This window comes from Magnolia sinica, chromosome 12, assembly GCF_029962835.1.
Source record: "Magnolia sinica isolate HGM2019 chromosome 12, MsV1, whole genome shotgun sequence".
NCBI classification, from domain to species: Eukaryota; Viridiplantae; Streptophyta; class Magnoliopsida; order Magnoliales; family Magnoliaceae; genus Magnolia; species Magnolia sinica.
The window spans coordinates 32483946-32500363 of NC_080584.1; the positions used below are offsets into that span (position 1 = coordinate 32483946).

The 16418-nt window shown below is 44.8% G+C and overlaps 1 non-coding gene across 1 annotated transcript; it reads right to left on the reverse strand.

Moving 5' to 3' along the window:
* Positions 1-15276: 15276 nt before the first annotated feature.
* On the reverse strand, positions 15277-15385 carry LOC131222055 (small nucleolar RNA R71). The gene has a single exon (XR_009159763.1). It is a non-coding gene; the product is annotated as a small nucleolar RNA R71 (small nucleolar RNA).
* Between the last annotated feature and the right edge of the window lie 1033 nt (positions 15386-16418).

The window sequence follows — 16418 nt, forward strand, 5'->3', positions numbered from 1 at the left end:
ATCACCCTACCGTCTCTGTACTCCGAAAAATACCCAATGTTGGGCTCGTTGGGTTTGTTTTGAGACCCAGCAATTGATAGTTGGGACGGATCCACCTGATGTGGGCCCCGCACTCGAAAAACCCCAAGATCATGGATTTTCAAAAAAAAAATATAAGGGCAGCGCCTGCTGCCACTGACACAGCAGCAGACGCTGCTGCGTTTTACACGGGCGGGCGGCCAAGAGGCAGGGACCCACGGCTCCATCCGTGGGCCCCACCATGATGTATATTTTGTATCCACACCGCCCATTTGGTGGGCCACTATCTGACGTGGACCCCCCTCTAAAAATCAGGCCAATCCAACGCTCGGGCGGCCCACATCACAAGAAACAGTGTGAATTGAACTCTACCATTGAAACCCTTTCTGGGTCCACAGAAGTTCCAGATCAAGCTGAAATTTGTTGTTCCCCTTCACCCTGGCCCGTGTGACCTTATGAACGGATCGGATGGAAGATAAACGCTATGGTGGGCCTCACATGGGACCCACAGTGATGCATGTGTTACATGCCCACCGTCCAGACGGACGGTGGGGCCTACTTGATGTATGTGTTCGTCCGCACCGTCCTCCTGGACGGTGGGACCCCCCTCCCTGCTGCACGTGAATGTGCACGTGTGTGCACGTGTGTATGCATGTGGGTGTGTGTGCACGTGTGTATGCATGTGGGTGTGTGTGCACTTGTGTGAGTGTGTGTGGATATACATACATACATATTTATATATATATATGTATATATATATATAATATTATATTATTATTATATATAATATTGTATATATTTACATATATTAATATTATATATAATATATATATATATATGATGGTGGGCCTCTATGGGCCCCACCATGATGCATGTGTTGCATCCAAGTTGTTCAACCATATGGCCGTTGTTGAGGCCCACTTGATGTGTACTTGTGGCCGTTTTTGAGGCCCACCTGGATGTGTATTTGTGGCCATTGTTGAGGCCCACCTTGGTATATACATAAGGCCCATGTGATTCGACCCATTTAACGTATTTAAAGGCCCATGGGTTATGGCCCATTGCAATGTACATAAGGCCCACTAATGCGGCCCACTTGATTTATATAAGGCCCATATGAGATGGCCCATTTAATGTATCTGAGAACTATGGGTCGAGGCCCAATGAGATGTATATGGTCCATTGCAATGTGTGATTTCCTATGGTTTGTGTAATGGTACTTTATGGCGGGCTATGCCTTGGGAACAATGTTGGTTTGACGTCCACATTGTAAGGATAATGGTGGTTAAATGCCCGCATTGTCACACTCCTTAAGGCCCACTGATAGGTCCATACTTATACTCTGCAGGCCGTCTAGGCCCATCTCTGTGATACGCAGAGCCCATCCCTATATGCATGTTTAGTATAGATCCATGATTTATTATCATACGCATCATATGCATGACTGGTATGAGGAGTGATTGATCATAGCATATGCCTTCGGGCAGACTGTTACGAGCTCCCTGATAGGCGGAGTTGCCCTGTATGAGCGCATGGGTTACGCAGGACTATTGCATGACTGGTAGTGTGACTCATGCATCTTGCATTTGTGCCCTAGCGACATTAGGGCCGTAACCTCCACAGGTATATCGTGGATGGCCAGATGAGATATCGAAAATGTTTGGTTCTAGCATACGGGCGCCATAGATGTCCCCAGGTGAAAATTCCTAAACCTCCGAGGCCATGAGACGCTCCAATGTCGAGACCAAGTGGATATACGAGCGCATGAGGGCCGAATACCAGGAGGCCGCGTCTCCCACCGTGTCGTGGTCGGTTGGAAAGGAGTGTGGCCTTACTCGCCCGAGGGTAGGGGCAATACTAGGCTGAGTTGACCAACTCACGAATGGGTCCGCTATCGACGTCTCGGGTAGGTATTGGCAGACTATTGGTCGGGCGGATAGTGAGGTTTCTTACGCTCACTTGGGTTGTGCGGCTAAGAGAGACAGGGCCATTTGGAGTGTATTGAACCCCGGTGATTATCCGGAATGAGAAACTGTACTGATACGTGATGAGGATTGGCATGCTTGAGTTGCATCTCGCATCGCATAGCCGTGTTATGGCCGATAGCATTCATATCTTGCACCGCATAGCCTTGGTACGGCTGATTGCATTCATGTGCTCATCACCATGATTCCGCATCACTCTGACCTTGCATTTTCAGCACGTTTATATTGCGCACACACTTACACCACCCTCTAAGCTTTCCATAAGCTTATGCACGATTGATGCGTGCGAGGACGCAGCCGCAGCCATAGTCTCGCTGTAGTTGGAGCGTGCAGCTGAGCTTCTGGAGTTTTGCTTCTTTTGTTACATTGTATTTCCCCTTTCTGTCGCATTGTACTAAAAAGTTTTTGATCATAGTGGATTTTGTGGTGGTGTTCTTGTGCTTATTGTTTGTGGGTTATGCTTTTGTTATGCTCATTATGAATCAGACTAATGATTTGAAACCCTCCTTGTAGTATCCCAGGATCGGAACCTGGTAAATGGGTGTCGGGATCCGAGAATGGGGTTCTACGGAGGCTGTCGGCGCCGGATTCGGCAATCGGGAATTTTGTGAGCCCGGTTTCCGAGTTCGGGGCGTGACAGAGGTTGGTATCAGAGCATAACTCGGGAATAAACAAGAACAACATTACATGTCTGCTATGAATAATTAAGTCTTAAGTTCGGATAGCTTAGCGACCTTTTATTACAGACCCTTAATGTGCGTGCCTTCGCGAGCCTTTAAGTTAATAGGCATCTTCGCTCTTTCCTGTAGGACATGGCGCGCAGGAGAGTGACCCGATCGACTCCCGCACCACCACCTGAGACTTCAGCTCCACCACCTGCGGCTCCCGCACTACCACCTACGACCCCTACTCCACCACCAGAGATTGCTACTACCCAGCCTGAGGATGTCGCTCCTCTACCAGAGATTCATACCACCCATCCTGAGGATGCTGCACCTCCACCAGATACCAGTACGGACCCGACCATATCCGTGAGTGCTTCTCAGTTACAGCAGATGCTGCAGGCTGTGACGGCCGCACTCCAGGGGCAGAGCAGGAGCGCGCGAGTGCCCTACTTCGAGAGTTCCGACAGTTTGACCCTCCGCGTTTCCAGGGCGAGCCAGATCCGACAGCAGCTGAGAGGTGGCGTTCCGATGTGGAGAAGATTTTTGATACCATGTCATGCATCGCCCGAGTATTATTTGATTCTGACGCTTCTCACTCATTCATGTCCGAGGATTTCTGCCGATCGACTGGATTGCCGACAGAGTCTACTAGTGAGGGATTGACCGTATCAACGCCCTTAGGGAGGACCACAGTATTGGGCCGTTTCTGTCCATCTTGCCCGGTTCTTGTCGGTGATATCTTTTTGCCTGCTGACTTGTTTGTGCTGCCGATGACAGATTTCGACGTTATCTTGGGCATGGATTGGCTTGCTGAGTATCACGCTATCTTGGACTGTTCTGCGAGGACAGTCACATTCTGCATACCAGGCTTGCCGCAGTTCCAGTTCATCGCTGAGCCCAGAGGAGAGCCGTTGTCTTGCTTGATGTCCTGTGCAGTCGAGGAGCCTATTGCCATTTGTATTGATCGGTGGCCGGTTGTTTGCGACTTCCCCGACGTGTTCCAGGAGATTCCAGGATTGCCTCCTCGCCGTCATATCGAGTTCCAGATCGATCTTGTGCCCGGTACCGCGCCTATCTCGAAGGCCCCGTACCGTATGGCACCGATGGAGTTGCGTGAGCTGCAGCGTCAGTTGGACGAGTTACGTGAGTTAGGATTCATTCGTCCAAGCAGTTCGCCTTGGGGAGCGCCGGTACTCTTCGTTAGGAAGAAAGATGGCTCGTTGAGGCTCTGTGTGGATTACCGCGAGCTCAACCGGGTCACAATTAAGAACAAGTACCCGCTCCCGAGGATAGACGATTTATTTGATCAGCTGCAGGGTGCACAGTTCTTTTCGAAGATTGACCTGCGTTCTGGTTATCATCAGATTCGTGTCCGAGAGGAGGACATCCCGAAGGCGGCTTTCGGATGCCTTATGGTCATTTTGAGTTTCGTGTCATGTCCTTTGGATTGACCAATGCACCCGCGGTCTTCATGCGATTGATGAACGAGGTCTTTCGTCCATATCTCGATCGCTTGTTGTGGTCTTCATCGACGACATTCTCGATATATTCGAGGACCCGTGAGGACCATATGCGGCATCTAGAGATCGCCTTGCAAACCCTCCGTCCACCAGCTCTATATGAAGCTGGAGAAGTGCGAGTTCTAGCACGAGGAGGTGAGATTCCTCGGTCACGTGGTGACGAGGGAGGGGTCACAGTACGCGTTCGAGATCCGTAGTTTCCTTGGTTTAGCGGGATATTATCGGCTCTTCATTGAGGGCTTCTCCCGTATTGCGGCCCTGACCCGGTTGACTCGGAAGGGCGCAGAGTTTATTTGGAGTGACGCCCGTGAGCGAGCATTTATGGAGCCGAAGGACCGTCTCGACGCCCGCTCCTGTCCTCACTCTTCCCTCCGGGAGTGATGGATTTGTGGTATTTACCGATGCTTCGCGTATTGGATTGGGTGCTGTCCCGATGCAGCACGGTAGACCTGTAGCATTTGCGTCTCGTCGGCTCAAGGTTCATGAGCTGAACTACCCCACGCACGATTTGAAGCGCAGTCGTCTTCGCACCGAAGGTGTGGAGACACTATCTCTATGGGGTTAGGTTCGAGCTCTTCTCGACCACAAGAGCTTGAAGTATCTATTTTCTCGGTCTGAAAATCATTCAGAGCCTGGATGGAGCTTCAAGGATTATGATTTTGACCTCCGGTACCACCGGCAAGGCGAATGTGGTGGCGGATGCCCTTAGCCGTCAGCCACGAGTCCGGTGGCACGTATGATGATTCAGGAATGGAAGATGCTCGAGGATATAGCAGAGTACGACTTTGACTTTTGTCTGCAGTCTTTATATCTTCGATTATCGAGCCTGTCGATTCAACCCTCTCTTGTCGCAAGGGTGATCGAGGCTCGACAGATGAGTCGTTACGGGATTACCGAGCAGAGGCGGCATCCGAGAGTCAGACAGATTAGAGATTGGTTCCGATGGTGGACTTCGCTTTAGAGGCCGATTATGTGTCCCAGATATTCCTAAGTAGGGAAAAAATCTTATGACCAAGGGACATTGATCACGGTTTTCTATCTACCATGGCTCGACGAAGATGTACCGTGATATGAGGCGATAGTATTTTTGGGCAGAGATGAAGCGCCAGATCGCCAGTTTTGTGGTCGAGTGTGACACATGCCCACTTGTCAAGGCTAATCATCCGAGACCCCTTGGTCCATTATAGCCGTTGAGCATCCCAATGTGGAAGTGGGAACACGTGTCGACAGATTTTTTCGTGGGTTTATCGAGGACTCAGCGCGGTCATGACGCTATCTGGCTTATTATGGATCACCTAATGAAGTCGGCACATTTTCTTGTGATTCGTGCGGCTTGGTCTTTGGACCGGCTTGCGAGGTTATTCCTTGAGGAGATTGTGAGATTGCACGGTGTACCTGTCTCGATCATTTCGACCGAGACCCGAGGTTCACGTCTCGGTTCTAGAGCTTTCAGAGAGCTATGGGCACCGATTTGCAGCTAGCATCGCGTATCATCCGCAGACCGATGGCCGACGAGAGGGTCAACCAGATCCTTGAGGATATGCTTCGCTGCGTATTGACTTCGGTGGTAGCGGGAGAGCATCTGCGATTGGCCGAGTTCGCATACAACAACGGTTATAGGCGACCATTGGCATGGCTCCTTTTGAGGCATTATATGGCACACCTGGAGATCTCCGAGTTGTTGGACCGAGGTTGAGAGCGGCGTCTCCTAGGTCCCGAGCTTGTGCGGAGACATCGGAGGTTATTGATATCATTAGGCAGAGGATGCGCACCTCAGAGCCGGCAGAAGAGTGTTGCCGATCGCCGGCGTCGTCCCCTTAGAGTTTGATGTAGGGGACCATGTGTATCTCAAGGTCTCGCCCATGAAGGGCGTAGTTAGATTTGGAGCGAAGGGCAAGCTTGCCCCGAGATTCATAGGACCTTTCGAGATCACTGAGCGCATTGGCGCTGTGGCCTATCGGCTTGCCTTACCATCTCAGTTGTCTGGCGTCCACAACGTTTTCCATGTCTCTATGTTGAGGAAGTGTGGGTCAGACATAGTTCCTGTTATCGATTGGCAGCCGTTGGAGGTTCGTGAGGACGCTTCTTACATCGAGCAGCCAGTTCGTATCCTTGATCGGAAGGAGCAGGTCCTCCGAACCAAGGTCATCCCCTTGGTGAAGGTTCAGTGGGGTCACCATTCTGTGGATGAGGCATCTTGGGAGCGCGAGGCTGAGATTCGAGAGCGCTATCCTCATCTCTTTGATGATTGATTGTATGTTGTATGTTATATGTTGTCTCTGATATTTATATAGCGATGTCTTGCTTCCTCCCCTATTATAATTTATGTTTTGTGATGATTGTTTAAATTTCGAGGACGAAATTTTTATTTGGAGGGGAGAGCTCTAAGACCCGTGTCCTAGTCCGTACTGTTCCGTTAGCCTCCGCGGTCCTTCCGGTCAAATTTCGGCAACCTTCGCACCGTATTCGGTGTTTTCGTACGATCCTAAGCCAGGTCCCGTGCACCGACGTCGGCTTGACCCGAAAGTTGTATCATAGCGACCGCGTCGTCGCCGCGGTTCCAACGCCGTGACTTGCGCACCGAACCGATACCCAGGCAAGAAGATGCCGATCAGCGTTTATTCCAAAGAAACACCGCGCGTTGCGGATTTCGAGGGAATCTCTACGCAATAAGTCCCATCAATCAACATTTAATGCATCCCATACATCAAGTACATCACCCCATCCCCTCTTTTTTTCAAAGAATCTACCCTCCTTCCACTCACCACTCCTCTTTTCCCATTTTCAACATCCACCATACCCCTTTTTCAACTTTTCAACCCAAACCATCCCCCATCACACCTCACCCATCCTTATCACCCCTCTCTCTCTCATTTCTCATATCTCTCTAAGCAACCCCCCCAAGCCTCAAACGTCCAAGCTTCCTCTCCCTCTTAAGTGTGGTCCACCTTCCATCATCCATCTACACCCTCCCATCTCTCATCCACACCATTAATCCCCCATCATCCACCATCCAAGGCATAGGCAAGGTGCATTTGAAGCCAAGGGAGCAAGGAGAAGGAAGATAAGGTGGGTGATCCACCGTCATTTCTCCTATTTTTTTTGGGCCACATGTGGTGGGACCCGTTTGATGTATGCATGTATGAAATGGAGGGCCCATAGTGGCGGGGTCCCTCCTCTATCTCACCGTGTATCTCTCTCTATTTCTCTCTCTTTCCCTCTCTTTCTCTCTTCCTTAGAATGAAGTGGGCCCCACCAATATATTAAATCTACTCCATCCATCAAATAGGGAGGCCCACCTCATTTTAGGAGAGATCCCCCCCCTATTTAGAGTAAATGATATATTATAATATTTTATTAATATTTATATATATGGTAGGCCATGATCATGTGGGACCTACCTTGATGAACATGGGCCACTCACGCGTGGGACCCACCATGAGGCAGTGTTTACCCAAACCGTCCAGCGTCCAGAGACGCTGGACATTGGCTGAACAAAGAAAAGGAAATTTCTTTGGGTTTTGGGGCGGACCGCTCATGCAGGTCCCACCTTGATGTTTGTGCTTAATCCACGCCGTCCATCCCATTCAGGGGATCATTTTAGGCGTTGAGCCTAAGGATGGGACTAATCCAATTTTTTTGGTGGGCCAGAGCATACGAAAACAACTTCCTTACCGTCAAAAATCACCCTACCGTCTCTGTACTCCGAAAAATACCCAATGTTGGGCTCGTTAGGTTTGTTTTGAGACCCAGCAATTGATAGTTGGGACGGATCCACCTGATGTGGGCCCCGCACTCGAAAAACCCCAAGATAAAAAAATTTAAAAAAAAAAAATTTTTTTTTTAAAAGCAGCTGCAGCGTTGCTGCTGCTGCATTGTCGGGCGGCCAAGAGGTAGGGACCCACGGCTCCATCCGTGGGCCCCACCATGATGTATATTTTGTATCCACACCGCCCATTTGGTGGGCCACTATCTGACGTGGACCCCCCTCTAAAATCAGGCCAATCCAACGCTCGGGCGGCCCACATCACAAGAAACAGTGTGAATTGAACTCTACCATTGAAACCCTTTCTGGGTCCACAGAAGTTCCAGATCAAGCTGAAATTTGTTGTTCCCCTTCACCCTGGCCCGTGTGACCTTATGAACGGATCGGATGGAAGATAAACGCTATGGTGGGCCTCACATGGGACCCACAGTGATGCATGTGTTACATGCCCACCGTCCAGACGGACGGTGGGGCCTACTTGATGTATGTGTTCGTCCGCACCGTCCTCCTGGACGGTGGGACCCCCCTCCCTGCTGCACGTGAATGTGCACCTGTGTGCACGTGTGTATGCATGTGGGTGTGTGTGCACGTGTGTATGCATGTGGGTGTGTGTGCACTTGTGTGAGTGTGTGTGGATATACATACATACATATTTATATATATATATATGTATGTATATATATAATATTGTATATATTTACATATATTAATATTATATATAATATATATATATATGATGGTGGGCCTCTATGGGCCCCACCATGATGCATGTGTTGCATCCAAGTTGTTCAACCATATGGCCGTTGTTGAGGCCCACTTGATGTGTACTTTTGGCCGTTGTTGAGGCCCACCTGGATGTGTATTTGTGGCCATTGTTGAGGCCCACCTTGGTATATACATAAGGCCCATGTGATTCGACCCATTTAACGTATTTAAAGGCCCATGGGTTATGGCCCATTGCAATGTACATAAGGCCCACTAATGCGGCCCACTTGATTTATATAAGGCCCATATGAGATGGCCCATTTAATGTATCTGAGAACTATGGGTCGAGGCCCAATGAGATGTATATGGTCTATTGCAATGTGTGATTTCCTATGGTTTGTGTAATGGTACTTTATGGCGGGCTATGCCTTGGGAACAATGTTGGTTTGACGTCCACATTGTAAGGATAATGTTGGTTAAATGTCCGCAGTGTCACACTCCTTAAGGCCACTGATAGGTCCATACTTATACTCTGCAGGCCGTCTGGGCCCATCTCTGTGATACACAGAGCCCATCCCTATATGCATGTTTAGTATAGATCCATGATTTATTATCATACGCATCATATGCATGACTGGTATGAGGAGTGATTGATCATAGCATATGCCTTCGGGCAGACTGTTACGAGCTCCCTGATAGGCGGAGTTGCCCTGTATGAGCGCATGGGTTATGCAGGACTATTGCATGACTGGTAGTGTGACTCATGCACTTGCCTTGTGTGATTGTAGTTATTGTATGCCCTAGCGACACCAGGGCCATAGCCTCCACAGACACATCGTGGGTGGCTAGATTGGATACCGAAAATGTTTGGTTCTAGCATACGGGCGCCATAGATGTCCCTGGGTGAAAATCCCTAAACCCGATGGTACCAGAGGATGACTCCAACGTCGAGACCAAGTGGATATACGAGCGCATGAGGGCCGAATACCAGGAGGCCGCGTCTCCCACTGTGTCGTGGTCGGTTGGAAAGGAGTGTGGCCTTACTCGCCCGAGGGTAGGGGCAATACTAGGCTGAGTTTGACCAGCTCGCGAATGGGTCCGCTATCGACGTGCCGGATAGGTATTGGCAGACTATTGGTCAGGCGGATAGTGAGGTTTCTTACGCTCACTTGGGTTGTGCGGCTAGGAGAGCCACAGTGCCATTTGGAGTGTATTGAACCCTGGTGATTATCCAGAATGAGAACTGTACTGATACGTGATGAGGATTGGCATGCTTGAGTTGCATCTCGCATCGCATGGCGGTGTTATGGCCGATAGCATTCATATCTTGCACCGCATAGCCTTGGTACGACTGATTGCATTCATGTGCTCATCACCATGATTCCGCATCACTCTGACCTTGCATTTTCAGCACGTTTATATTGCGCACACACTTATACCACCCTCTAAGCTTTCCATAAGCTTATGCATGATTGATGCGTGCAGGTGACGCCAGGACGCAGCCGCAGCCATAGTCTCGCTGTAGTTGGAGCGTGCAGCTGAGCTTCTGGAGTTTTGCTTCTTCTGTTACATTGTATTTCCCCTTTCTGTCGCATTGTACTAAAAAGTTTTTGATCATAGTGGATTTTGTGGTGGTGTTCTTGTGCTTATTGTTTGTGGGTTATGCTTTTGTTATGCTCATTATGAATCAGACTAATGATTTGAAACCCTCCTTGTAGTATCCCAGGATCGGAACCTGGTAAATGGGTGTCGGGATCCGAGAATGGGGTTCTACGGAGGCTATCGGCGCCGGATTCGGCAATCGGGAATTTTGTGAGCCCGGTTTCCGAGTTCGGGGCGTGACATTTACTATCCTTGAGCCACTTGTTATGCAGTTATTCGAGCTCGGTCGCTTCTCCTTATGTCATGTAATCATATAAACTCGGTTGTTTCTCTTCTCGACTGCTTTAGTGATGTTCCATAACAATTGATACATTGTGGCTCCATTTTCCGAGGCATAGCCATATATATATGTAAGAAAATCTCCTTACACACCATACCTGTCTGTACAGATCACACGTAACCTACTCTGATTGGCTGGGACAGGACTTGGCCAAAATGGGTACGAATAGGGCTGACTCGAGATAATTAGGCAGGCTAAAGGTGAGGTTAGGGTGGCCAAACACCCTCGATTTATCATGTAAAATTTCAACAAATTAAAGTTTGAAAAACCGTGATAATGCACTATATCTTAAGGTCTTTCCTAAGGTCTTTTTTACTTATAGGTTAGCATATAATTGATCATTCACTTGAAATCATTTTGAACCTTCTATTCTTAAGATGTTAAGTCGCGCTCCTGAAGTGTGATGAAGATCCATATTGTATTTTGTCTACAAAATTTGACAACTACATGTGTGCTTAGAACATCAGTACTTACGATCTCCCCCTTTATCAATTTCATGACAAAGCATTACATACAAATCACATTCCGTATTACACTTACTACGAATAATTACAATGAACACAAAGACTCAACAACCAGAATTAAAATCAGAATATGACATTGGATCAAATCTCGACGAAAGAATTCAATTATATGCTCCCCCTGAGAAATATACTCAAGAAAATCTTGTTTTTCACATAAATATGAGAATTATTTTCACAAAATATCTCTCCCCCTTTTTGTCACAATTTGACAAAGGAAGATAAAATTTAAGAAATATATAGGAACTAATAATAGCAAATATTAAGCATTAACTATATCAATGTGCATTAAATAACAAAGCATTTCAAGTTAACATGATAAAAAGTCTAAAAATGTCAAGCAAATAGTCCAAGTCAAAAAGATAAATTATTACAAATCATTCAGATTAAGATGAAGACAGAGCATGCATCTCAGGATCAATAGTCTTCAAGATCTTGCTCAAATGATGAAAGTACTTTTTCATGTACTTCATATTAAGCTTTTGATTTAATGTTATAACTTCCTAAGACACGCAATGCATCCATCCTATGCTCTAAGGAAGATAATCACTTATCAAAATTACATGGATGATAATCTGAGTCATCTTCATCTTTTACAGATCTTCCTCCAGCTTGTTGAAAATGTCATCCATATTCACGTCTTCTTCTTGCTTTTCATCTCGAACTTCTTATTACTCATGTAGAGGAGTTACGTTCATAATATGAAAATTGGAAGAATTAAAGGGAAGCTCAAATTCTAGTGCATCAATAGATGGAATTTGGACACATAAAAATAATGCGAGTGACATCAAAAGATAACTGAACGAAAGAGAACCATGCCTAGGATGCATTCGATACTGAATGATTGAATAACAAATGAGAGTACGTAGTCAAATTCTAACTCCAGCAACTATTGCATGAAGAATGTGAACCATGAATGGATTAAAGGCAATTTTGTTACCCACTCTAGGATAAACATTGGAAGTGAAAATTCGATAAACAATGAGGTATTTTGGAAATAGTTTTCTAATAGGAAGAGCATTACCTGATCTCCAATCTGCATCAAAACCACATAAAACTCTAGTGACAGATTCTTCCTCAAAAATTGACATTTTATCCATAAGTGTAGCAATTGGAATTCCATCCTCACTTAATTCAATTTCCATCAAATATGTGTGTTGAGGGTCAAATATTGCATATTGAACCCCATTTATATCTTGGTTTTATGAACATGGTACTGCTTAATCTCCTATTTTATTCATGTTTGTGTTGCAAGGTGAATTTAAGAGCTTGGATTGGAAAAGGTGCTAAAAGCATGGATTTTACGCTCAAAGATCACCAAGGCAAAGAATGGATCATAGGAGACAAAGATTAAGGTCCTAAGATTTAAGAAAACCAAGTGGAGAATGAACAAAGTTAAAAGAAAAAGTGCAGAATTCACATTGACTGTGTCATCGATCACCATTCAATGACATCGAAGCTACCATTCGATGACATCGAACACAATTCGATGACATTGAATTTATGAAGGAAAATTGAGTTGGTCACTGGACATATTGAAGATGTTTTTCGATGACTCAAGAACTTTTTTGATGACTTGAAGCTCTGCTCGATGACATCGAAGGCATCAAATTTTTTGTGGAATTTCGGTAAAACTCGATGGACATATTGGGCACCATTTTTTATTACTCGAAGCACTCCTCTATGACATCGAAGACCTACTCGATGACATTGAAGGTCTCTTCGATGGCATCAAATTTCTTAAAGAAATTGGATTAACTCTTTAAACTGTTTTGGACGCATTATCGATTCCTCGAACAACTCTCGATGACATCGAAGGCCTCTTCGATGATATTGAAGCTATGTTCGATGACATAGAACGTTACAGAGTCTAGATGAAGTTACAAAAGTGTGAAAAATGCATGTACAAAAGGCACCTTTGATGATATCGAAGGCAGTTTGATGTCATCGAACGAATCGTGCGAAGTTACATAGAGTGCGTAAATTTGAGGCAGTTTTCAAATTTTTAAAAAGAGGTGTGAAAGGAGGTGTTGCACAACTATAAATAGGAGACCCTAGAGCATCCCTGGGGATCTATCTATCAATCTAGGGTTTGGAGGAGCGAAGCATAAGGGAGGAGAGATGTCTACAAGAGTTTTTCTTCTTTCTTCCTTAGTTTTTCATGCTTTCTTCTAGGGTTTTAAATCTAATAATGTCTATGGTTGGGTGAACCTCTTAGCTAGGGCTAAGAGGTGAAGTTTGTAGTGTGATTGGGATGTTTACTTTGCTTTGATTCATGTTTTGGTTGTACTCTTTTGGATTCTAGTTTAATTTTAAGAAATATTTTTGGTTCTTAATGGTTTGTTGTGACAAATTACAATAAATCTACAATAACTTTGAATATCTTATTTTGAAATTACTAGATTGGTAAATCCTGTTGTTTATCATCGTCCCATGGACATGGTTAGGTGACAAAATCCCCTCCAAGCTTCCCAATTCTCCTTCTTTGATGACTAGATTCATGAGAAGTTCAGAGATCTGACCGTCTCTTCTTCCAACTAGATAATATAGGACTCTGATTCCAGTTGTGTCCTTGAATCAAACATAGTATCATCCTAAGAAGCTACAAGTGGATCCTTGGAAACCCTAGTTCCCACCTTCAAATTTCTTTAGTTTCTAATTAAATCCCTCACAATTATTCCCTTTTATAGATTCATATCTTCTTCAAGTTCCACTTCTAGTTGCTTTAGAATTTCTTTAGTTTCTAATTAAATCCCTCACAATTATTCCCTTTTATTTCTAATTTAGATTCATATCTTCTTCAAGTTCTACTTCTAGTTGCTTTAGAATACACACGAGATTAGTCCATGTGGATTCGACCTCGGTCTCACCGAGATTATTACTCCATCGCGATCCTACACTTGGGGTTGTGAACTAGTTTTTTGGCACCGTTGCTTGGGACTAATGGTTGCATTTTTTTGAAATTAACTAGTTTTGGAATTAGTTTAAGATTAGGGTTTTTTCTACTTTCTATGTTTAGGTTAAGGTTTTTTCTGAATTAATTTAGAAACTAACTTAGCTTTTTATTTCTAGGATTAGGCACTTTCCTTTTCTTTTTTTAGAAACTAATTTACTTTCTAATTCTAGGATAGAAACTTTCCTATTTTGTTTTTAGAAACTAATTTTTTTCTTTTTTAGAAAGTAGTTTGTTTTCTTAGTTTTTTTTTTCTAAAAGTTAATTTACTTTCCTTTTTCTTTTGCAGGATCTTAATATTGAAACTTCTAATTTGGTAACCTCTTTCTAATTCTCTTCCTTTCTTTATTAGATTTCTTATTTGACTTAGATTTCTTTCTTTTTAGGATTAGGTTAGATTTTTCTTATTTTTTGAAATTTTCTAATCTAGGGGTTTTAGAACTTTCTAATGTTAGAAATTTATTTTTAAGATTTTTTTTCTAGAATTTTTTTAAGAAACTAACATTGTTTTCTGTTTGGTAGGGTCCTAACATAGAACTTCGATCCAGTAACATTCTTCTAACTTCCTCCATCTAACTGCTTTCCATACGTGCTGTAGGAATTAGAAAAGAGAATTAAAATTTGGTGTGGTTCATGCCCTCGCGAGTAGGGAATCATACTCTAAGATCTTTGAGAAAAGGAGCTTTGGTTGGAAAAATTGATTGACAAGTTAGAAAATCCTCAAATATTTTTGAAATATCATCTCAAGCATGGCTCAAGAACATCAGATTGATGAAGGCTCTGTGCATCACACACCACCTATTAGGACGATGCGTGATGAGAATGAAGTGCATCGAGTTCCCCCGGTTCAAACCTTATGAGATTATTTACAATCAATGAGAACAAGTTCACCTTCCTGCATAATTCTTCCAATCAATACAAGAAATGTGAACTTCAAACTTGAGATAATCCAATTACTTCCTAAGTTCCATGGACTTGATTCAGAAAATCTATATATGCATATTAAAGAATTTGAAGAGGTTGTTACGACCATACATTTTAATGATGTTCCTCCTGATATAATTAGCCTTAAATTACTTCCATTCTTTCTAAAAGAAAAGGTCAAAATATGGTTTCATTCATTAAGACCTAGATCCATTGCTACATGGGCAAAGATGAGCTAGGATTTTCTTAAAAAGGTTCTTCTTGGCTCATAAAACCAACACTCATAAACGAGAAATAATGAACTTCTCCTAGAAAAATAATGAGACCTTCTTTGAATGTAGGGAATGGTTCAAGGACTTACTTCTCGCCTGCCCACACCATGGTTATGAAACCTAGTGGACAATTGATCTTTTTTATAAAGGACTCAGTCTAAACATGTGCCAACTCGTACAGATGATGTGTAATGTGAGACCCATATCCTAGCCCGTATCGTTCTGTATGCCTCTGCGGTCCTCCCAGTCGAATTTTGGCAACCCTCGACCTTTATCCAATGTTTGCACATGATCCTAAGCCGAATCTTGCATATCAAAGTTGACTCGACTTGAAACTTATACCCCTGCGACTGCGCCGTCGCCGCGACCGCACACCAATCCGATACCTAGGCCAGGAGATGTGGGCCCGCATTCATCTTGAAGGAAAAACACCGCACGTTGTGAATTCCAAGAGAATCTCTATAACATGTCCCATCAATCAATCAATCAAGTCAAGAATACACCATACCACAAGTACAAGCAACCCATCCCTTTCCCTTTCCCAAAGTCAACTGTCTCTCTTTCTCTCTCCACCCATCCCTTTCTTACAACTCCATCACTCCACCCATCACCCATCACTCCATCTCTTTTCATCCCATCACTTCCCTCTCTCTCTCTCTCATTCCCTCTCTTCACTCCCAAACAACACCCAACGTCTAAGCTCTCTCTCCCAAATCCAAGAGTGACTCACTTTCCCATCCTCTCATCTCCCATCTCAACCATTCATTCATCATCAACCTCCATCAAAATTGAAGGCAAGGAGCATAGGTGTCCAAGGAGCTAAAGAATGAGGCCGATAGGTAGTTGATCCACTGTTGATTTCAATTTTAGGGCCCACTTGTTTGTGGGACCCACATTGATGTATGCAATGTAGAGAGGGGCCTATAGTGGAGGGGTTCCTCTATCTCACCGTCTCTCTCCCTCCCTCTTTCTCTCTCTCTCTCTCTTGTATGGATGGTGTGTGTGTGTGACCCACTATGAAGTATGTAATTTATCCATGCCATCCAGTGAGTGGCCCACATGGTAGTTTATTTGGACGGGCCCAAACGAAGGAAAACACAAATATCAGCTTAATCCAAGAGTGTGGCCCACCTGACGTGGGGCCACC